At 36.6% G+C, this 24,174-nt stretch overlaps 1 pseudogene; it reads right to left on the bottom strand.

Annotated features, from left to right (window-relative positions):
• Nucleotides 1-23,601, bottom strand: part of LOC107865263 — a 79,506-nt pseudogene extending 55,905 nt beyond the window's left edge.
• Nucleotides 23,602-24,174: the final 573 nt, after the last annotated feature.

The following is a 24,174-nucleotide window of genomic DNA, read 5'->3' on the forward strand; positions in this document are numbered from 1 at the left end:
CCTAGTCATAGTCATAGCAGAAACTCCGGGCCAACTTACTAGCTAGGCTTTGATTGAGTCCTCAAGACTGTTCAAGACTCCCTGTGACTCGTATAGAGAGTTGTAGTCTAGCAGTGAGGATAAAATTTTAGAAATCTACTAGGGGCCAAAATTTGGGGTGTTATATTCCCCCCTCCCCCCTTCCCATACACACGGATCATTCATCCCCGAATGATCAGACAAGGTATCTCTTAGAATGATTTAAGATAACTCACAATCACACTTACTTTTAAAAAATATAGAAAACAAAGATATAAAGGAAATACCAAATTTCCTTCAACAAAGTTAGAAAACGAAGATGTTAAGGCATACACATACCTCAAACACGATTATCTAGAGAGAGAAACAAGAATAGGTGTTGGACTTTATGTCCTTATTGGCTTCCCAAGTTGATTCTTCATGCTTTTGGTTCCTCTATAGAACTTTTCCAGAAGCCACTTCCTTTGCTCATAACCGATGAACTTAACGATCCAAAATCTCAATTAAGACCCCTTCATAAGATAAGAAATCTGAGACACCCACACTTTCCAATGGAACAACAAAGAAAGGATCGCCTACACACTTCTTCAACATTAACATGTGGATGACCAATTGAATAGAACCAATACTCAAAGATAATCACAACTCGTTGGCCACTTTTCCAGCTCGCCTCAAAATACGATATAGACATACATCATCCTTGATCTGCATCAAGATAGGGTCCAAGAGTTGTTTCTCTTTCACCTTAGCAACAAGAGATGACTTCAGCACCTCTTAAAAAATCACACCACCATCTTCAAAGTCCAAGTGATAAACTCCAAGATTAGTCAAATGGTGAATATCCATCATCAAGCTTCACTTTTCCTTATCAACATGCGACAAGCTTCCCATAGATAACCCGCTAAGAGCACCAACAACCATGTTAGCCTTACCTGGATAATAATGAAGATTTATATCATATTCCTTGAGCAACTCAAGCTATCTCTTTTGTCTAAGATTTAATTCTTTTTGAATAAACACATATTGCGAACTTTTATGGTTTGAGAAGATGTCAACATGAATTCCATACTAATAGTGACGTCGACTATTGAAAGCAAACATTAACACTAACAATTCCAAATTAGAAGTTAGACAGTTCTTCTCACACACCTTTAATTGCCTAGAAGCATAAGAAACAACCTTACAAGGTTGCATCAACACACGACCCAGTCCTACCTGAGATTCATCACAATAAACAACAAAAACATCAGTACCCTCAGGCAGGGTCAAAATTGAATCCAAAGTTAAATTATCTTTCAATTTCTCAAAACTACCCTCACAAGCATCCGACTATATAAAACTCACTTTCTTTTGAGTCAGCTTAATCAATGGGATAACAATAAAAGAGAAACTTTCACCAACCTTCTATAATTACCGGTAAACTCAAGAAACTCTGAATATCAGTTGGAGTCATAGGTCTAGGCGACCATCTTAACCACTGCAATATTTTGTGGATCCACCCTGATCCCTTTAATAGAAATAACATGACCCAAATAAGTCACAACATTCAACCATAACTCGATCTTAGAGAATTTAGCAAATAATTGATATTCCTTAAGGGCCTGCAACACTATACGGAGTGATTGGCATGATCTGCCTCACTCTTGCAATACACCAAAATTTCATCAATAAACAAAGCTATGAATAGATCTAAGAACTAATGGAATACATGGTTCGTAAGATCCATCCATGGTACGTAAGATCCATAAATGTTGTCAATGCATTAGTCAAACCAAATAACATCAACATAAACTCAAAATGACCATACTGGGTTCGAAAAAGTATCTTAGGGATATCCTCTAGCCTTATATTCAACTGATTCTAACTCGATCAAAAATCAATCTTAGAAAAGTCCTTAGCACCCTGAAGCTGATCAAAGAGATCATCAATCCTCAAAAGTGGATACTTATTCTTCATGGTCACCCTATTCAATTGGTGGTAATCTATACACATCCAAAGGGACCCATCCTTCTTATACACGAAGAGAACTGAAGCACATCAGGGAGAAATACTAGGGCAAATAAAACCCTTATCTAGAAGATCTTTCAACTACTCCTTAAGTTCTTTCAATGCAGCCGAAGCTAATCTGTAAGGAGGGATAGAGATTGGATATGTGTCCAGAACAAGATCAATCCTAAAATCAATTTACCTATTAAGAGAAACACCAGAAAGGTCACCAGGAAATACTTTGGGAAACTCACATATCATGAGAACAAATTTCAATAAAGAACCCCCAAATCTAGGATCTTTAACATGCACTAAATGGTATAAAGACCCTTGTAAATCAATTTTTGAGCTCTAAGATAAGATATACACCTTTCTTTAGGAACTAGGGAACTCCCTTCCCATTCTATAACCAGTTTATTAAGGAATTTGAAAATTACCTTACGTGTCTGACAATCAAAAGAGGTATAGCACGAATGTAACTAATCCATTCCAAGGATAAAATCAAAGTGTAACATATCCAACTCAATCAGATCCACCAAGGTCTCCCTACCACAGACCAGTACTACATAACCCATATAGACCCTTCTAGCCATAATAGATGCCTTAGAATCCTTATGGGTGGAAAGCGTATATAGTCAGTTTCGACCAGTGTCGGAGTCATAAGTAGCACCCTTTAGTGCAGGGGTCAAAAAAGTAGTAATCGGGACCTTATTTTCCCCTGAAGGACAATTTCTCTGAAAGTGGCCAAGCTAGCCGCATATGAAACACTTATTCCTCCCGTAATCACAAAATCCACGGTCCAACTGTCCACAGAAATGGCATGGGGGATTACATGGGGTTGACTGACTCTAGTAACCTAAATCTTGACACCCTATGCCCTAAACCTACAGTTACTCTGAAAATGGCGATAACCGAATGTCTTAGGAGTTGGAGCACTAGCGATAGAATAGGAACCAAATTTGCTCCACTTTTTCTTGGACCATTTTCCACCATCTCTACCACTCTACTATAGAGTTCCACCCAGGTTTGAATATCAAAACTTTTTGTTCTGCCTCTCTCCAATTTTTGCCAATTTTTTCTTCTCATCTTTTACTTGTTATATGTACACCGTAAGTTTAGAAGTGTCCATATCCTTGTTCAACAAGGTAGCCTTGCTATCTAAAATCAAATAACAGGATAACCTAGAAGTAAATTTCCTTATTCTATACCTCATGCTAGACCCTAACTCAGGATCTTAACACAATAACTAATGAAACTTCTAGGCATACTCCTTTACTATCATCCAGCCTTACTTCAAATTCATGAATTCCTCAGCCTTTTCCTCCCTCAACTCCTGAGGAAAGAAGTGATCATGAAAAGTACTAGAGAAATCATCCCACATAGAGGACTCAGCATCATCACCTCTAGATTGGTCCCACACCTGATACCATTGATATGCCATATCCTTAAACTGATAAGCAGCAAACTCCACACCCTCCACATCAGTAGCATATATAATATGGAAAATCTTCTCCATCTCATCAAAAAAATTTTGCGGATCCTCCTCACTCTTTGAACTAGTGAAATTCAGAGGACTCATCCTTATAAATTTTCCAACTACAGTGACCTTAGAAGATGGAGTAATAGAAGTAACACGCCCAGTCTGAGAGGCCACCAACTGGGTAAGAAAATAAATGGCATAGAAGAACTCAAAATCAGACACATCAGCTTGAGGTGTCCAATGAGGGCTAAAAGGAACTAATAGAACTTCACGTGGTATAGTACAATTAGTAGTTGAGATCTAGATCGGTTTGAACTCTATGAGTATTATGAGATCTATCGGCATTGTCCTCCGATGAGATAAAAAAGTTTCCACAACTATCAGATCTTCTGGGAGGCTTGATCTGAAATGCGAACATATGAGAATTAGGCAAAATTTCATGATCTTAAACTTTATAGCACGAAACAGAACAACAAGAAAGGAAAACATTCCTAAATGTCTCGTAGGCTCTCATTTACAAGTGTGGTATTATACACACCCATAAAAGAGACTCTACTTGAAATGGCTTTGTGGATACCCAATTGACCCTGAACCTAGGCATTAATATGAGTTTTATCACGACCCCAGCTAGGGCCTGGCCATAATGGGCGTCTCCAGTGCACCGAATATCAAAGACCACCTCTTTGCCTGGCCAAACAGAATATAACACCTAGCAATGGCTAAAATACACATATATAATAAGATGGAAGATAATAAACTCAAGACAACTAATATTATCAATCATAACAACCCAATCCACAATAATATATACAAAGCTTCTAACCATTATCGATAACTAATCAAAGTTAGGACATATCTCCTACTCTTACAATGACAATAATAATAATAATAATAATGTTAATATGAACTCTTCAATTCTAGTCTATGAAAGCAAATTGATAAAATAACCAAGTCTTCTGGAGAATGGAAGCTCACCACTTCATCACTAATGATCGATGAATCGAGTCGATCAACCTAACACTGTGTAGGAAAAGTAAAAGTATCTACGTTGCCTACATCATGTGGAGATACAACATTCGAAGATGGTTAATGGGTTGAGCACTTGCTTGAAACTCACGGGTAGGGGATAAAATAATACCAAGTTAAATGCAATTCAAATCCATGTAAACATCATCATATATATACATAAATAATGTGTTGGGATAGGGAACAAGGCTAAGCATAAAGTGAAATAATATCCTAGACTATGTAGCTTGACCACCATCATGAACGACACACGGTCCAACTCCTCCGGCTAAAAGGTCCCAGGCGTGTGTTACCCGCATGAACCAAAGAAAAACTGAGGAAAAGCTAAAGCCATCAAGGCAACTAGATATCCCAAATATATATCAAGTGTGACCCATGCACACGATCTTCAAGATCGAACCTCACATTAAAAATTATGTGTTTCTAGTATTAGTAATCTAAGACCCACACCATTACGTCTTCACAACATAAGCCCCATTAAGCCCAATTTAAAAAAACTTCCACATAACCCATTTATAAACCAAAGAACCAACTATTAAGGGACTTAATGGGTATCATCATATCCTAACACTTGCAAGTTTATCTCTATACCATAACAATCACATTATCTTGGGGGAATACCTTGACTCCCATTGTTCATTTAATCAAGTCATAGCCAACAAGGCTCTCAAAAATCCATGTTCATTTTTTAATCATTAATGCAATGCAATAATATAAATGAGTAAGTCAAATTAAATGACAATTTCACAATTTAAAGTAATTTACCCAAGTGGGTTAAAGGAACATAGTTATTCAAAACCAATTCCAATTTCAAAACACCAATTTTTGGAAAATCATGACCCCTTTGTTCATTCACCATATCCATGCACCTCATAAGTTCAAAACTATTAATAAAACATAAATAATTCATATTTAATCATGGAAAAACAATTTAAGAATAAACCATGTTAAAACCCTCAACCATAAAAAATACATATTCAAATCCATACAATTTAAACCATGTAAAACACATGTTTTTCATCAATTGAGAATTTAGGAGGAGTAACATGCCTAAAATACAAAGATTTATGGAGAGAAATCAACCTTTGGTCCCTTAGATAACTAAATTCGTAGAAACCCTAAGTATCTTGACCTTGAAGGGTTTAGAGAGTTTGACAGTATTTTGATTGTGTTATGAATGAGAAATAATCCTGTTGGGTGTTTTATGGTCGTGTGGTCTAAGTAAGGGAAAAGGGAAACTAACCAGAATACCCTTAATGAAAAGACTAAAAATTGACCGCCCAGTCACTACGGGTGACTTTACGACTCATAGGGTATCTTTGTGACTCATAAGGTCCCACTCGTACTCTGGACAGTGCCCATGGTTACCAACACTGACATAGCTATGAGTCATACCATACGACTCGTACTCAGCACTACAACTCGCATGGTCCAGTAGTTGTCAAAGTAGAAATAATTAGGAATCATACTGGGCAGGTTACGAAAGACACTATACAACTTATTTAAGTCGTTATGACTCATAACCCCTAGTTGTAATCATAGCAAATCTCCAAACCAACCTACTAAACAGTACACGATTGGGTCCTCAAGACCCGCCAAGACTCCCTACAACTCGTATGGAGAGTCATAGTTTGGGAAGTAAGGATAAATTTCACATATCTTCCAAGGGCGAAAATTTTGGGTGCTACATCCAACTAGCCAAAAATTGACATTTCAAAGCTGTTGGAACAGTCAAGATTGCCATATGTGGTCGTCTAGCTGATTTTTTGCTTGGGAGACCATTTGAACTAGCGAAGACTTCAAAATAAAGAATTGGCTCTAGAAACCAAACAAAATTCCCGATAAATAAACTATGAGTCATAGCATGTTATAAATGACCTGGGGTAGCTGTAGGAAAGATCTAAATGTGAAAATAAACAAAAAGCTGAAATATGACCTTAAGGGCCATTACAATATCCACTACAAAAAGGACTTTGGTCTGCAAAAGTAAAGGATTAAGATGTACCTGAAGTCTTGAACGGGTGACGATATTGGGTTTGCATCTCGATCTCAATCTCTCAAGTAGCCTCGTCCACTGGATAGTGCCCCCACTAAACCTTAATTATATGAATCTCCCTAGTATAAAACTGTCTGACTTCATTAGCAAAAATGAGTAGAGGCTCCTCCATGATGGCCAATCATTCATCCAACTAGACTGAATCCCATCTAATCACATAAGATGGATCAGGGAAGTATTACACTACACAGAAACTTGGAAAACATAATGGCCAACAACTAAATCTGGGGTAGGTCTAACTCTTAATCCATTTTACACACTATGCAAAGAACCTTGAAATGTCTAATGTATCTAGTGTTGAGATTGCCCTTCCTCCAAAACCTTATCATACTCGTCATGGGTGACACGTAGAGGAATACCCATTCACCATCTTCAAATCTCAAGGAATGAATTCTACGGTCTACATAAGTCTTCTACATACTCTGTGCTGCTCTTAGCCTATCCTAAATCACCATGACTCTCTCCAACAAATAGAAAATTAGTACCACGGGGTCTAACCTCCAAAGTTCCCAACTCCTCCTGGAAATCTCTCCAAACAAAAGTAGTAAGATTAATAGACAACTCAATACTGAAAGGGCCCCAGTGAGTGTTAGCCGCATGAACCAAGGAAAATTCGAGGAACGGCCAGGGAATCCATGACCCTAGCCATTCCAAAAGATATATAAAGTGTGAACCATGCCTGAGGTCATAAAGACCCCCATGCCGGCAAATGCGGCTTCCAGTATTAGTCCCTCAGTACCTCCACCTTTCACGGTAAGATACATAGCCCCCTTGAAGCCTAATATAAAATCGTTTACACATATTCCCATCCATTAACCTAGGAGTCTTTTAATCAAGAATTTATCATTAGTATTGTCAGGCCAAATAAATTATGCTTGCAAGACAATTCCAATTATGCCATCCCAAAACCATTTACACAATTTGACTCCAAAGTTCCAATTTAAAACCATTTATGACCAAAAATGCCTTCCAAACCTTTCATAATCAAAAACCATGGATACAAAGGGATTTCATAACCAGTTTTATGTTTCATCAACCTTTTATACAGTGAAAGGTTCCAAAAGTAAATAATATTATGCATATATCCATGTGTTAGAACCAATTTCACAAGGTGGGTCGAGGTTAAAGCCAATTCCAAACCATTAAACAATAACATATGGGGAAACCCATGTTCCCTATTCCAATTCACACACCCATGCAATTATTTAGCTCAAAACCATAAGAATGAGCATGAATAACCAATTCAAAACCACGGGAAATCAAGTTATGTAATAACCATTCCAAATCCCTCAACCCATATTCAAAACACAACAATTAAATTCGCTTGTATAATTAATAAATACATGCTTTTATATATAATAAATTTAAGGAAGAGATACATACCTGGATACCAAATAAATTTTGATAGATAACCCAGTTTAGAGCTTGGATGACTAATCCCTTAAAACCCTAGCTTGTTCTTGATTTGGGATTTTGGGAGGAGACTTATGTCTTTTATTTGTGTAATGGAAGATAATAAGGTCCCTTAGTGTATTTAGGTCGTGGCAAATTAAAGGGATAAGAGGAAAAAACCCATTTAAACTTAATGAAAATGGGCAGAAAAATAGTGCCCAGTAGCTATTGGTCAGGTAACGACACATGGTGACCTTGACTAGTAGCCTAAGCAAAAGCTCTGGGCATGCACACTATTATGACTATGAGTCATACACAATGACTTATTACCATGCATCATAACTCATGACATGGACTCGTGGTCCAGGCAAAAACATTTAGTACCTACACTGGTTTGGTCATGAGTCATACCCTACGACTTGTGACCTTACCTTACGACTCATAAGGTCTTAGTCATGACCTCAATAAAGAAAATGGACAACCTCATTGGTTGGACTACGAGTGGCACAGTACAACTTGTGATAAGTGATTAGACTCATCACCTGAGTCATACTCCAACCAGTATTAGTAAAGTCAAGAAATTTTCTAAGGCCAAACGCCTGAGATGTTATATAACCTCTCCCCCCAAGATCATTCAACTCTGAATGAGTAGTTAAGGTACATATTAGAATGAATACAAGACAGAATGCACATAGAACCAAGCAACAATTTTTAATTGGCATAAGAAAAGAATGAGAATCATACCTCAAGAATTTTCATCGAATACGGGGAACATGAATGAATATTTGAACTTATGTCCTTTTTAGCTTCCCAAGTAGCTTCTTCCGCCTTTTGGTTCCTCCAAAGAACCTTTACCAAAGACACATCCTTAGTCCTCAACCCATGGACTTATCGATCTAAAATGTCAATTCAGACTTCCTCATAAGATAAGGAATTCGAAGTACAAACATCCTTCACAGGGATAATCAAAGAAGGTTAACCCAAACACTTATACAACATCGATACATGGAATACCAGATGAATAAACCCAAACCCATAGGCAACTCCAACTCATAAACCACGTTAACAACTATTCTCACGATTTGATACGGACCAACATAACAGATACTGAGCTTCCCCTTTTTCCCTAATCTCATAACTCCTTTCATAGGAGAAACTTTCAAGAATGGCCCAATCACCAACCTCAAATTCAAACTCCCTTCGCCTCACATCCATATAGGCTTTTGGCGACTCTAGGAAGTCTTAAGCTTCTCTTAAATAACCTTCACTTTCTCCATGTCTTAGTGATCCAATTCAAGACCAAACAACCTAGTCTAACCAACCTCAAAACACTAATAGGGAACCTACACCTCCTTCCATAAAGAGACTTAAAAGGATCACCCTGAATACTCGCATGATAACTATTATTTTATGAAAAATCAATAAGAAGTAAGTGATTGACTGAGCTATAATAACTATTATCAGTATGGTACGTTATAAACCAATAGAAAAGACTCTACTTGATATATCTTTGGGGACACCCAAAGACCCTGAACCTGTGCTCTGATGCCAAGATTTTCATGATCCAAACAGGGGCCTAGTTGTGACGGGAATCTCAAGCACACCAAGAATCGTAGACACCCCCTTAGCCTAACCACCTAAGCACAATAAAGATAGTAACATAAGCATCTAAACAATAGCAGTAAAATGAATAGATAACTCAATAGTAAACTAGGAGTCAATAACCAATAATCGACCCATACCTTATCCACATATACCTCTACAAAACCAAATATCAAACTAGGTTGGGACATGCCCCTGACCATGGTGAAATGTAATCCAAAGTATGAAAAAAAACCAATGAAAATGATAAGACTTCCTAAAATATGGAAGCTCACTACTTCATAATAGACCAACCGACGAATCGAATCAGCTAACACTATATAGGATAATAGAAAACCCCTTGAACCCTACATTATAAAATGATGTAGCATCTGGAATAGTCAGTGGGATGAGCACTAGCATGTAATTAAGAGATGGGATAAAATAATTCTATGCCCAAAACCATATGCACACATTTATATATGTATATATATAAGGCTAGGATAGGAAACAAGGTTATAAGTATGAGATTTAAAACCATTACCCTAGATTGTGAATCTCTAATCATTCTAAGGGTGCCCACGGGCTATATAGATTTAGCTTCCCCTACTGAAAGGGCCCCAGCACGTGTTAACCGCATGAATTGATGAAAATCCAAGGAAGGTCCAGGGAATCCACGACCCCAGTCATTCCAAAATATATATATATAAAGTGTAAACCAAGTACACGATCATAAATACCCCTACACCAGCAAATGTGGTTTCCAGTATTGGTACCTCTGGGACCTCTACGTTAAGCTTAATAAAGCTCAACTCACACTTTTAAGACCATTGAAAAGGAACCTCCTTCGAGTCAATCTGGTCATAGATACAGAAATAGTAGCAAACCCCTCGACAAATCATCTATAATAATCACCCAAGCCAAAAAAATCTATGAACCTCAGTCGGAGATGTAGGCCTAGCCCAATAACAGATAGCCTCAATCTTTGACGAGTCTACCATAATACCATCCTTAGACACACATACTCAAGGAAAGTCTCTGACTCAATCCAAAACCCATAGTTAGAGAACTTGGCAAAAAGTACAAGATCTCTCAAAGTTTATAGCACAATCATCAAATATTTTGCATGCTTCTCTCTACTTTTCTAATACATAAGGATGTCATCGATGAACACAATCATGAAGGAATCAAAATAAGGTCTGAACAGTCAATTAATCAAATTCATGAACATTGTTGGGGCATTAGTCAACCAAAAATACAACATCAGGAACTCATAACGACTGTAACGGTCTAAAAGTTGTCTACAGGATAACCATAGACCCAATCCTCAACTAATGGTAACCAAACCTAAAATCGATCTTAGAAAACACCACTATACCCTAATCTTGTCAAAAAATCATCAATTCAAGGCATAGGATATAGTTATTCACCGTCACCTTATTCAGTTGCCTATAATCAACACACATGCGTATGGAGCCATCTTTTTTCTTTACAAAAAATATTGGAGCTCTCTAATAGGATGCACTTGGTCTATTAAAACCATTACCAAGAAGATCCTAAAGCTTAGAATTTAGCTCTTTGAGCTCAGCAAGAGCCATATAGTAAGGTGCCACAGAAATTGGTTGGTCCCAGTCTCAAGATCAGTAACAAACTCAATCTCATGGGTAGAAGGTATATCAAGTAGATCAGTAGGAAAAACATTGAAAAACTCATAGACTGTAATAATATAGTCAAGGGATAGACTATCCACACTAATATCATAAATATAAGAGAGATAAGACTCACAACCCCTAGAGACAAGCCTCCTAGCACATATATAAGAAATAATCCTCATCGGTTCATGGATAATAGATATATACCATACAATTGGGGGTATGTTGGGGGCATGGCTAAGGTAATAGTCTTACTAAAACAATCCATGACTTCATGATAGTGGGTTAACTAGTCCATGAACAAAATCACATTAAAATTTACCATGTCTAATATAAGGATATTAACATGGGTAAAAAATATCTTAAACTATCGTAACACATAATTTGAACACCTGATCCACTACTAAAGAATCACCCACTGGAGTAGATACACATAAAGGTACAGATAACAAATCCTAAGATAACTATAACCATGGGGAATAATAAGAAGACATATAAGAGTAAGTGGATCCTGTATCAAATAAAGCAAAGAATAACTAACGGCACATCAAAATTGTAACTATGATAACAGCATCCAAGGACTCAGCCTTAGGTCTAGCAGGTACTACATAGAATTGACCATGACCACCACCTTTCAAAGCTACTGACTAATCTCCTATCCTACCCTCTTGAGAACCTCCTAAAGCACCATGGGAACTACCCCTACAACCATGAAAACCACCTTTAGCTAAGGGATGAACTACTCTAAAAGGGGGAATACTCTAAGTTATAGTAAAAATTGCCCCATGACTAGGGCAATCACGCAAGTAATAACCAAAATATCTTTTAGAGTCAATTTGGTCATCAATGATGAAATAGTGTGAAACCCATAATAAATCATCCATAATAACTTGCTAAGACAATAAAGCTACGAACCTCTATTGGAGATGTAGGCCTGGACCAATTACGAATAGCCTCAATCTTTGCTGTGTATACCATAATCCTATCCTTAGACACCACTTCTCTAAGGAGTGTCACCGACTCAAGCCAAAACACCCTGTTAGAGAACTTGGCAAAAAACACATGATCTCTCAAAGTTTGGAGAACAATCCTCAGATGCTGTGCATGATCCTTTCTACTCTTTGAATACAAAAGGATGTCATTCATGAATACAAACATGAATGAATCCAAATAAGACTTAAACACTCCATTTATCAAATCCATGAATACTGCTAGGGCATTAGTCAACCCAAAAGACACTATTAGGAACTCATAATGACCATAATAAGTCCTAAAAGATTTCATTAGGACATCCTTAGCCCCAATCCTCAACTGACGATATCTAAACCTCAAATAAATCTTAGAAAACATTGATGCACCCTAAAGTTGGTCAAACAAATCATCAATGTCAAGCATAGGATTATGGTTCTTCACCGTCACCTTATTAATTTTCATATAATCAATACACATGTGCATGGAGCCATCATTTTTTTTAAAAAACTATGTAGGAGCTCTCCTAGGAGACACATTCGGCCTAATAAAATGCTTGCCAAGAAGATCCTGAAGTTGAGAATTTAGATCCTTAAGCTTGGTAGGAGTGATAAGGTAAGTAGACAAAAAGAATAGATCGGGTCCCGAGTTCAAGATCAACAACAAACTTAATCTCAGGGTAGGAGGTATGTTAGGCAGATCAATAGGAAAAACATTAGTAAACTCATACACAATAGGAATAGACTCAAGCGATAGAATCTCTACATTAATGTTTGAATATAAGTGAGATAAGACACAAAACCCCTAGCGATAAGCCTCTTACCACACATATAAGAAATAATCCTCATCAGTTTATGGCTAACAGCTCTTTACCACATGACTGGGGGTATGCTTGGCATGGCTAAGGTAATGGTCTTGGCAAAATAACCCATGATTGTATGATAGTAGGATAACCATTCCATGTCAAAAATTACATTAAATTTACCATGTCTAATATAATAAGATCAGCATGGCTATTAATATCTCTAATAGTCACAACACATAATCTGAACACCCGATCCACTACTATAGAATCTTCCATAGGAGTAGATTCACATAAAGATACAAATAATAAATCCCAAGATAGCTCTGATAATGTGGCATAATAAGAAGACATATAAGACTAAGTGGATCCTAATAAAAATAAAGCAAAGAATGGCTAATAACTTACTAAAATCATACCTATGATAATAGCATCCAAAGACTTAGCCTCAAGATCCAGAAAGTACTACATACAACTGACCACACCCACCACCTGGTTGGGCTCCTAACTGATCTACTATTTTACCTATCTGAGGACCTCCTCGAGCACCCTGTGAACCACTTCTTTGACCATGTAAACCACCTCTAACTACTGGATAAAATTCTCTAATAGGGGGAATACTTTAATCTATGATAATAATCGTCCCATAACTAGGGCACTCACACAAGTAATAACGAAAAGTTCTACAGCCATAGTATGTCACATAAGCTAAACAACATTTGGAAGATCCAGCAGACTCAAAATAACCACAATGACTAGAATAACTAAAACATAGGCTCAATCAGTAATTTAGAGTGCTTCCAGGATGGGTCTATTAGGGTGACTCTAAGGCTAATACGGCTGATGTGAAACGTGCCTACACTTAGAACTACCACCTTTAAATTGAGAGCAACTATGGCTCCTATTAAAACTGCCTTAATATCGAGGTCTCTTATTGCTTCCCTATTAGGCGTCATGATGCATCTCTTATATCACCTGAGCATGATCAAAAATGTTAGCAAAAGACCTGCCACAGCAATAAAACTTTGAGTAGACATGTCAAAGGGAAGTCTTAATCTTCAAACAAAGAAATGAACCCCCTCATATTCAATAGAAAAAATAAAAGTGGTATTGTTATATCTATTTTTGATAATGAACATCTATCTTTAAGAGACCAGGTTCGTGGATGTGCATGGTACAGTACAGCTGGCATGCGTGTTTGCATAGTTTTGTTCTCTTGTATAACAATCTTGCAAGCATCGCTTATACTTAATAGGACACCTGGGCTAATGAAATTTCATCCTTGATCATCACCTAGCTAAAAAAAGTCATCTTTATCAAAAGGATCTTGCAAATACAAAGAGTAAAGAGAGGCAGCAAAAACCCTATTTCAACACTACTTAAGTTCTTAGCTATTTATGTGTGCTTAAATAAAATTTGTTCTTGAGTGAGTTCTTAATTATAAATGAATTACTCGTGTTATAAGAGTAATGAATATTTTTCTTTGAGTGGAGAGTACTTAGGTAGGGTTGCCTAAGTTTTGATACTAATTAGAGTTAATCATTGTATAGGATCCTTGGCAGAGTTGTCAAGATGAGATTGTAGTAGAGTAATTACAAGCAAAATAAACCTAGAGTAATATTCATTGAAGGTTGTAATCAAAAGTTTGATTATAGTGGATTTTGGAGATCTTGCGAGGGAAACCCATGGATTTTTCCTTCCTTGAGCAAGGGTGGGTTTCCATGTTAAAATCTTGTATTTTTACTCTTCCTACGTCGTCTTTTGATTCTTGGTTACTTTACTGTATTTTTCATGTAATTGACCTTGAGGGACCTGGTCCCTCATAATGTGTTACAACCTTCAGAGTTCCAAAAATTGGTATCAGAGTGAGGTCACTCTAAAAGGTTTACACCTATGGTGTCTTGGTTAGCATGGTTGCACCACTTAATCTATAATAAGGCTAATCTACCACTAGAATACTAGGATTCAATGGGCAATATTATGGGTGGTGGAATGCTAGGATGTTTGACTTTTATTATGGCTGAGGATAGTGAACTAATGGTCATTATTCTGGATGATCCTTATGTATGGGTTAGAGATGTCATAGAGAGAGAAGTAACAAGAATAGTTATCAAAAGTAGGAGGGAAGTCAATGATAAGGATAGATAGAAAATTAAAAAGAACTATAAGGCTTAGAAACTATTGGTTTTTGGAATAGGGCCTGATGAATATAACAGGATCTCAGCTTGTGAAAATGCCAAAGAGGTCTTGGATTGCTTGAGGACTGCACACGAATGTTCTACTGATGCAAGGGATTCTAAAGTAGACATGCTAACTACTCATTATGAAACCATCACCATAAAGGAAGGATAAATAGTCCAAGAAGTGCATACAAGATTCACTTCTACAACTCATAAGCTTCATTATTTTGGAGAAGTGATACCAGTATACAAGTAACTGAGGAAGATTCTTGGGGTTCTTCCTAAGTTCTGAGAAAGCAAAGTGATACGCACAAATCAAAACTCTCCAAAAAGAGTGTAAGTGGTCATTGTCAAATAGATAACCCAACTAGGTTGGGGTCGAATCCCATAGGGAATATGGTGTTAACTAAGTTTTATGATTATTAATTAACTATTAATCAATAGTTTTCAGAAATAAAGGGGTTTTCTATTGTTTAGAAATATTGTTTAGAGTTACCCAGTGTATGGGCTAGTGATTAGCTTGCAAAGTTTATATAAAAGAGAGATAACAAACTAGTATTATGGTCACTAAGGTGTTTCAATAATAAGGGTTATGGCCTATAGGTCATCTCAAATCCATGTGTAACAAATCCAATTGCAAGGCTAATTCTACAATAAAGTCCATCTAATTGTCTCTCAACCCTAAAATATGGTTACACTTTAATTCTTTCAAACTTAAAGAGAATATTAAATTAATCAATTAAATCCCCAAGGAGTTGATCTTGTTAAGGCATCAACCATAATACCAAAGGTTAATTTCTCAGATTTTCTTGTAAGTCTTCTCTTTTCCTAACACCAATTCTTCAACTCAAATAAGTGGTGTCTATAGGCACATCCTTCAAGTTTGCAACCAAGAAGAATCATTAAACTGAAGAGAAGGTTATGTAATAGGATTAATCTAAAGGATTTGATCATTCCCACAACCCAAATAATGAATCACACCAAGGCTCCCATAACCCTAGTTATGGGAGTTTTAGCCACACATAATTAAAGCAAAGGATTCCATTAAACAATTTATAAATACTTTCAAAAGATACAAGAGATTATTCTAAACATAGATTATTCTATCAGTTGAGCTACATATTATTTGAACAGATCAGGTTCGGATAAGACACATTTACACAACTAAAACTACTTACTTTGAATTGTTAAATTCCTAAAAGTAGCCACCCTTAACTTGGGCATTTTTACTGAGTTGAGGTGCACAATGTCCAAGGAGGAACCAACGCCAAAATCATATCCCAACACTTAAAAAAATGAATAAGAATCATCGGGGCTGAATAATATAAGCGAAAAAAGGCTCAAAAAGTGTTCAAATGGTAAAATTACATAAAATAATATCTTTTTTCATAGGGCTTTTAAGGCTAAGTGGACTCTTATTAAAAGGATGCTTGTTATCCTATCCTATTTAATAAACCACAACTCTACACAAATGAACTTGGAAAGCTCTCACTTTACACACAATGTAAGAACTACAACAAATCCTCACACACACTGGCAATGAACTAATACTCATACTACAGACTCTTGGACTTGCATCCACATGCTTATGCTTGCTCTAGTGAAACACTCTAATGCCAATCATAGATCCATAATGGTTGATCATCACACATTATGTACATAAAGTGACAAAAGGGAACATTTATAAATCTCAGTTCACAGCGTCCTACCACATCATTATCTTCCAACACACATGAAAGATACGTAACACTTTAAATATTAAATAAAATTACAAAACATATTTATAATAACAAAATTAGATAAAAGAAAAATCCTAATCATGTCGGTTCTACTAGATAGCACAAAGGGAAAAGAACACAAGCAACAAAAAAACCTGTGGTGACCTACTCCACGTAACAAGTACCACCCCCACTAAATAGAAATACTTTGTCCTCAATGCATTATAAATTAAGTATAAGGAAGTAGAATGCTTGAAAAGCCCTTAGTCTTGTGAATTAGTCGAGTCAGGAGAGGCTTTCTTAGCCTCGGATACAATAGTAGCAACCCTCTCAGTAACTAGGGTATACAACACAAGTTTTTCCTCAGTGAAAGGTATCAAAATAAGCACTGACTCTGGTATGTGCCCACTTTCTCGTGCTGAACTAGTGGACACCCCGACTACTTGATCCGCAGCTTTCTTGCTTCTCTTGTTTTTATCTCTCTTTGATCTCTTCACAGTTCTTCTTAGATTTCCTTGCTTTGGTCTCTCATCTCTTTGTATCTTCTTCTTCTTTGATCTTGTGTCACCACTTTCATCAATATTTTTACCTTTATCCTTGAGTGGCCTACCCATGAGGTCTAAAAGACCTTTTTTAATCAGTCACCATTAATACAGGATCAAAAGCACTTAGGGGTAGTTGCTTTCTCAATTCAACAATATCAGTTTGTCCTTGCATGAATTCAGTAATGAACCTTGCAAAATCTAGAATTGATAGATCCCTCAACTTATTGTTCACTCGCTCATTCATATTATCTATCCTACCATGCAAGCTCTCATATGGTGTAACAGCTTCAGCTATAATTTGTCTATAAATAGCATGAAATCTTTTGCCCAAGCACTCAGTTGTCTATGGAGTGGGTGTTGTCTATGCCTCATATGCTGGCGACTTATGGACCCGCATCTCAAACATAGAATCATCTTTTGCTCACTCAATATCTTTCTTTCTAGAGCCTTTGGGACAGTCCTTCTCCAATAGTGCAAAGTAATTAAAGAAGAACTCCCACAACAAGTTTGGATAATATGACCCTAGAGTTTTTATCAAACATGCTAGCTCATATTCAATAAACCTCCTTTCCAAATATGCATACTCATGAAGATCACATGTGACTATCTGATTATCTTATGAAATGGGCCTTTTCATGGGTCTATTTGTCATAGGATAGAGCCCATCATAGAAATGTTTCTTTGCACCCTCAACCTTTCATCTGGTTGATTAATGTATTTTTGGGTCCTTGATTTGGATCACATCTTATTTTTTAGGTCCTAACACCCTAATTGTGTCAGGGTTTAAGGTGGTAACCCCTTCTTTCTTAGGGATAAAACTTATGCTACTACTATTTTTACTTTCACTCTCCTCATCATGCTTGGAGAGTTATTTCTTCTTCTTCTCACTTTGGAAAGTGTTAAATACTAGTGATTCATTATCTCTTTCCTACTCACCTCAGCCTCTTGAAGTGGTATTGTGTTGGGATTATTGAGATCACCCACCATCTCTTCTCTATAGTATTTTTGAGTCATAGTTCTTAAATATCAAACATAAAATCAAACTACCAATTAAAATATGTAACAATTTCTAATATCAAAGAACAAAGAGTAATTGTTGTAAGCTGACGGTCAGGTTGATGGTCCATCGGATGACTGACGGTCTATCTCCTTGTCCGTCACATCTTAGTAGAGAAATAGTGAGCCATTAACAGTCAGGATAATGGTCTGTATGGTGACTGACGATCCATCACCTTCTCTGTCATGCTTAATAGAACCTATTTCAAAACTTCTTTTGGCAACAGCTCTTGTGACAGTCCGTCACTCAATTGAGGGTCCGTTAGTTTAGTCGTTAGCACTTCTTTTTGTAGTTTCAAATTCCCTTTGTGGAATTTTGTTGAACACCTAGTAGACTTAAACTTTATATTCAGAAATTTAAGCCTGCAAGACATCTTTTTCAACCATTTTTGGACACAATACAACATAGGTTACTCAGAATTCACCCCAACAAAATCATACCAGTGTTCAATTCATAGTTATATTCAAAAATACTCTTCAGAAGACACTTGTACTAACATCATAACATGCTAACCTTTTAAACAAAAAAAGAAAAATCTACAATCATACCATTTTCTTGATGTTTCTTTTCACACTTCTTAGAACCTCACAACCTTTGAACAACTAAAACTTAAGGCTTTAAAGAGTAAAAGTTTGATGTTTTTGACTAATGAAAATGGAAAAGGTAGGTGGCATATTAAATAGGGGAGAAAAGAAATTGAAGAGTCCTCAGAGAAGATGAATTTGATTTGAAGAGAATGAATGTGCATGAGTTTTAAACATTTTTTGAATTAAAGACACAAGATTGTGCATGTAACTGATTCACTTTATCCAATTAAAATAACTTTGGGTCGATTCAAATACCTATTTGGGCTCAACTTGTACCGACCTATTTTGAAAGCCCAAAGTGTATGTGACGGTCTAAGTAACGGTTCTTCAGGTAAATGACTGTCCGTTAGCTAAGATGTTGCTACTTACTAGAACCATGTGTCAGCCAACATACTTTGATGGTCCAAGTGGCAGTCCGTTGTTGATGTAATGCTCCATCGCATTTTCCATCAACCATATTCAGAACACTTGACTTTTGATCAATTTGTGACGGTCCAAGTGATGGTCCTTCATTAGGTTACTGGTCCGTCAGGAGTCCCGTCACCCCTTATCTGGAATAACTACTTCTTTTCTATGGCTTAGATAGCCTTTGTGACGGCCCATCGAGTGACTAACGATCCGTCAGTCTTTCCGCCATAAGTTTTCAACTTATTTACTTCTTCTTCCTTAAACACAATTCCTGCACACTTAACAACCCAATTAATCATACAATAAAAAGAAGTAATCTTAACTTAATGCTAATACAACACATTGTGGTTTGCCTCCCACTAGCGCCTGATTTATTGTCGTGGCACGACTCAATTTTCTTGATTACTCAGACTTCATCAAGATAGACTGTATTCAACCATTTTACCAAATCCTTCAGACCAATGTACTTCTTGACTCATTGCCCGTTCACTTTAAAACACTTCCATATTAATTTTCCTACTCAACTACTCCACATGAGTAGACTTGAGTAATTTTGAAAGGCCTAGACCATTTTGATTTCAGCTTACTAGGGAAGAGCTTCATTCTCAAGTTGAAGAGAGACACCCAATCACCAACCTAAAAGTCTGTCTTTTTGATTCTTTGGTCATGGTATTTCTTCATTCTTTCCTATTATAATTCAGCTCTTATATACGCATCAAGTCAAAAATCATCCATTATACTAGGCTACTCTAATCTTAAGTCCACGACATCCTTCCAATCTATGTCCCACCTTTTGAGTGCCCACAAATCTTTGTGTTTCAAGCTCAATTGATATATGACACTCTTTTCCAAAGATAAGTTGCTACGGTGACATTTCTATGGGCATTTTAAAAGATGTTCGGTATTCCCAAAGAGCATCATCAAGCTTTTGTGACCAGTCACTTCTATTTGAGTTCACAATCTTGGCCAAGATCGCTTTGATTTCTCTATTTGAAACCTCTACTTGCCAACTAATTTGTGGGTGATATTGAGTAGCCACTTTGTGTTGTTTCACATCATACTTCAATAGGGCAGTCCAAAAAAGTTTGTTACAAAAGTGTGATTCTCCATCACTTAGGATAGTTCATGGGACTCCAAATCATTAGAAAATATTCTTATACAAGAATGCCACCACCTATTGTCCTTTGTTATATGCTAAGTAAATAGCTTCGACCTACTTGGACACTATTCCACAGCAACCAAGATGTATTTATGGCTGTAGGAACTTAGAAATGGACTAATGAAGTCTACGCCCCACACGTCGAATAATTCTACCTCTAACATATTCGTCATTGACATCTCTTGATGCTTGGAAATTGAACCTTGCCTTTAACATTGATCACATTTCATTACAAAGTCATAAGCATCCTTATGCAGTGATGGATAATAATAACCACTTTGCAAAACCTTCCTACCAGGGTGGTCACTTATATGGTGTCCCCCAATTGGGGAAGCATAGAAAGCCTCGAAAATACTGTGCATGTAAATCTCTGGTATGCAGTTTCTAATAATATTGTCTGCATAACATTTGAACAAGTAGGGCTCATCCCAGAAATGCCTCATAGCATCATAGAGAAAGTTCTTCTTCTGATAGAATGATAGGCTATCTATAATAATGTCGCTATACAAAAAATTAACAAATCAACATACCAAGGCATCAAATCAAGAGTAACAGCTAGAATATGCTCATCCAGAAAAGAATCATCGATCTCCATCTTATTCATAGTAGACTAGTCATTCTCTAACCTGGACAGGTGGTCTGCTACCTAATTTTCACAAACCTTTCTATATTTGACTTCGAAGTCAAGATCCTATAGCAATAACACCCATCTAATAAGTCTCGATTTGGTATCTTTCTTTTCTATTAAGTATCTTAGAACTGCATGGTCAGTGTGGACCACTACTTTGGTCCCAAAAAGATAAGCCCGAAACTTCTTAAATACATACACCAATGCTAAAAGTTTTTGTTCTATGACAGTGTATTTTTTATGCCCCATTTAATGCCTTACTAGCATAATAGATGGGATGAAACAACTTCTCCTTCTTCTGCCCCAGAATATCCCCAAGTAATATTCCACTTGCATCACACATTATTTCAAATTTCTTAGACTAATTTTGAGCAATAATGATAGGTGCATCAACCAAGTTATATTTAAGGCATTGAAATACCTTCACACAATTATCATCAAACTCATATTTGCTCTCTTTTTCCAACAACTTGCAAGGTGGGTTTGCAATCTTGGAAAAAACTTTGACGAACCTTCGATAAAACCCAGCATGGCCAAGAAAACTATGAACTCCTTTAACTGAGATAGGAGGAGGTAGCTTTTCAATAACTTTTATTTTAGCTCTATCAACCTCAATTCCTTTTTCTAAGATTTTGTGTCCTAACACTATGCCTTTCTTCACCATGAAGTGCCACTTTTCCAAATTTAGGACTAGGTTGAATTCTTTATATCATTGCAAAGCCTTCCCCAAATTCACCAAACAAAAATTGAAGAAATCACCTACCACAGAAAAGTCATCCATGAACACTTCGAAAGTATTATCCACCATATTTGAAATGATCAACATCATACACCTTTGCAACATAGCAGGTGAATTTCACAATTTAAATGGTATTCGTTTGAATGAAAAAATTTTATAGGGGCATGTGAAAGTTTATTTCTCTTGATCCTTAGGAGCAATCCATATTTAATTGTATCCTTAGTAACCATCGAGGAAATAGTACCAACCCCTTATTTCTAATTGATCAAGCACTTGGTCCATGAAGGGCATTAGGAAATAATCTTTCAACATCCAGGAATTTAGTATCCTATAATCCATACAAATTTACCAACTAGTGATCGGTTTGAGTGGAATTATCTCATTCAACTTATTTGCTACAACTGTCATGCCTTCTTTCTTAGGCATGCACTACACAGGGATCACCATTTACTGTCACAAATTAGGTGTGCCACCCCAGAATCAAGAAACTTTATTGTCTCCTTATTTATCACTTCTTGTATTGGTAGGTTCAACCTACACCGTTGTTCAATTGTAGGAGTGCATTCTTTTTCCAACTTGATTTATGTGTGCAAATGCCAGGTGTAATACCTATGATGTCGAAAATAGTCCACCCAATAGCTCGCTTATAGTGCCTCAGTACAGAAATAAGAACCTCAACTTGATACTCTAGCAAATCTACTAAAATACTAACTAGTAAAGTGTTTCCATCACCTAGAAACACATATAGCAAATAACTTGGCAGCTCGTTCAATTCCAACATCAGTGGTTCTTTAATCGAAGTCTTAGTAGGGGGTGTCAGATGATTTTTAAGTCCAAATCTAGCTTCTTAGGATCATAAGAGTATGACCCCATTCCAGTCAATGCACATACAATCTCATCGTACTCATTAATTTCTTTGTTGTTTAAGTTCATCAACATTATAGTTAAAGTCTCCACCACAAATCTTTCTTCAATTGAAACCTCTTGATCATCTTCATAGAATACATCAATAACTAAAACAACACTCATCTCCTTCTGTTGCTTCATAGATTGGTGCACATTAAAGCTAACCTCTTCATTATTGAGCCTAAATTTCAGATCATTGAACTCTAAACTAATTAGTACTCTCCCGGTCACTGAGAATAGTCTACCCAATATTATGGGTACTTTAAAATCCATATCACAATCCATAATCACAAAGTCCATTGGGAATATAATGCTGGCAACTTTAACAAGAACATCATAAAGAATTTCCACCGATCTTTTCACCAACCTGTCAACCATCAGAAGTTGCATATTAGTTAGCCTAGGATCTCCAAAACCCAACTATTTGAGCACCACCAATGGAATGAGGTATGCTTGCTCCAAGTTTGCAAAGGGCTTTCATGAAGTTAAATGATCTGATAGTACACGAAAAGATAAATTCTCCTGGGTCATCTTTCTTTTGAACTAGTGATCTCATAGCAATTGTACTATAATAATGAAGATTATCCATTGGTACATAGCTCACTATCCTTTTCTTCGTCACAAGGTCTTTCATAAACTTAGCATAACCCGGTATCTGCTCTAGTGACTCAACTAAGGACCCATTCACTGTCAACTGCTTCAACATATCCATGAATTTTCTGAACTTAGTCTCATTTGACTTCTTCTGTAATCTATGTAGGAATGGATAAGGCATCTTTGGTATTCTTATCATAGTGGCCTCTACCTCCTTTCTTTTGTCTTTCTCAACAATATTAGCTTGTTTTTCTTTAGATGGATTTTCCACTTTTTTCAGCTTTTATGACTCCACTGGATGTTCATCATCTGCTTCCTCTTCTAGCTCTACTACATCACCTAGAAAAAATATGCTCAAGAAAGGTACAGGTAACATTTTACCACTTCTAGAGGTAATAGCCATAAACGAACTATCATTCCTTGGGTTTCACACTGTATCACTTGGCAATGTCCCACTCTTTCTTTGATTGAATCTTGCAAAAATTAGTTCATCTATTTCTCCAATTTCTTAATGGATGAAGAGTGTGAGTCAATTAATTGACTTATTTATGATAAATCACTCTTTATCTCTCTAACTCTAGCATCGGTTGACTCTATACCTTTTAACAACTTAGCCATCATATCTTACATTGATATCTTTCTAGAATTACTTAAGGAATTGTCCCGACTCCGAGGGGGTATATACAACCCA

The sequence above is a fragment of the Capsicum annuum genome, chromosome 3 (genome assembly GCF_002878395.1).
Source record: "Capsicum annuum cultivar UCD-10X-F1 chromosome 3, UCD10Xv1.1, whole genome shotgun sequence".
Taxonomy (NCBI): Eukaryota; Viridiplantae; Streptophyta; class Magnoliopsida; order Solanales; family Solanaceae; genus Capsicum; species Capsicum annuum.